The following is a 1,793-nucleotide window of genomic DNA, read 5'->3' as shown; positions in this document are numbered from 1 at the left end:
CCACATCCATGGACTGGCTTGGACCTTTCCTTTGGAGTCGGGCTTACAAAATCTGCCCCAGACGCTACCAACACCGCAAATGTTTTTCCTGGACACATGTTGCAGGGAGCAAACTGCAATGTCACATCAAACCCCTGAGCACAGGACCTGTCCATGACAGGATAAGGAAAAGGCCTAACAGGCAGCAAGCAGTCATCCGCTGAAACGGTGCTTGACCAAGCCTAGGTCATCCGCTGAAACGGTGCTTGACCAAGTCTAGGTCCACTCGGTAGCTCCAGATTTAACGGCGACGTTCATAAAAGACGAATAATTCACCCCAAATGACTTAAAGAGGTCATGAGGGATTTCGGGTACCAGAGTTACATCGGATAAAAGAACATACAGTAATGTAACACCAGAGTAAAAATATAAAGTTTCCATTCTTTTATTTTCCTTGTGCGCTGTTCCACTGTATACATGCAACCAAATGCTTTCGCATATTAAAAGAAAACTGTATATACATATAGATGATACATATTGAAAACAGTGATGTCATATAAAGATATTGCATTTTGTGAACCGTGTCAAAGAAATTACATCCATTTAGTAAATTTATTAATCAAAAAACTTTCTTATCACCACTTTGTTGCACGTGTAAAGAAATCCCACACCCTTTAGCCCCTAAAGGAACAACAACAAAAAAAAAAACAACAGGGGGAAAAAAAGCATTCGAACAAAATAGGTCATGGGTTCTTTTTTTTAATTATTTACAAGTCTTGTAAAACACTGTTCCTGTATGAAATATACATTCAGATATTCTCAACAGCAAATTACCTTAACGATAGAACACCGTATCTTTTGTAAACTGATATAGAATTTTAAATATTTTCCATTTTTTGTCTTTTTTTTTTTTTAAATTGCTTTTTTTTCACGCTTTGGTTCCTGCAGGGAAATATATATATTTATAGATATTTAAAATAACTCCGAACAACTCTCCATTCTTTGCATATGTCGACTGGACGACAAAGTAGAGCTCGTGACATTTAAAGTAGACAACAACAAAATGACCATATTTACATTGTTTGGCTTCTCCTTAAACTCCTCACTAGTCACCTTTAAACGAACATGCGATGGAGCTATTTTAATGATCCAATGTTAGTGCGTTGCACAACTCCAAGTTTCAATTAAGTGTTGTGTGTATTTGCTAAACTGTCGTTCTCCACAGGTATTTCCTGAAGAAAGCTTGTGAGCCAGAAGCCAGAAGGTTAGTTTCCGTTATGGTTTTTTTCGTTTAAAACGTTGAAATTTACACTTTCTTTCCCGTTTCATTTATAGTATTTAAATATGATTTGTCTTCGAAAAGATGACAACTTATAGTCAGTTGTCATAAATAAAACGAGAGCTAGGTAAAATTTGCTAATTTTTTTTTTCAGTGATTGTTTCTTTACAATATATGGCGAATTTATACCTGATTGTTTAAGTAAATATTTAAGTCTTTCATTTAATTCTCTTTCTTCCTCCCACCCTCTCCCTCCCCACATCCTCAATTAAACACTATTACAACCGTCACTACATCCATACTACAACTGCTAGCGGTTTGCCTTGTGAAGGTGTAGGCATGTCATCCTTCTCTCTTTAATTCTTGTGTGTCTTGTGTCCCACCCCCTAAATTCTCCTTTCAAACCCATGGGCAATGGAGCACTGCCTCTAACCTAGCAATTTTTTTCTCTAAGGAAGGACAAAAGATTATTCCTCGGGGTTTATATCCTGCAGTGGTCCTGGCTCGACCTGGCCATCTCCAGGCAGCTGTTCAG

The sequence above is a fragment of the Mesitornis unicolor genome, unplaced genomic scaffold (genome assembly GCF_000695765.1).
Source record: "Mesitornis unicolor isolate BGI_N332 unplaced genomic scaffold, ASM69576v1 scaffold36246, whole genome shotgun sequence".
Lineage (NCBI taxonomy): Eukaryota > Metazoa > Chordata > Aves > Mesitornithiformes > Mesitornithidae > Mesitornis > Mesitornis unicolor.
This window is presented reverse-complemented; position numbering follows the sequence as displayed.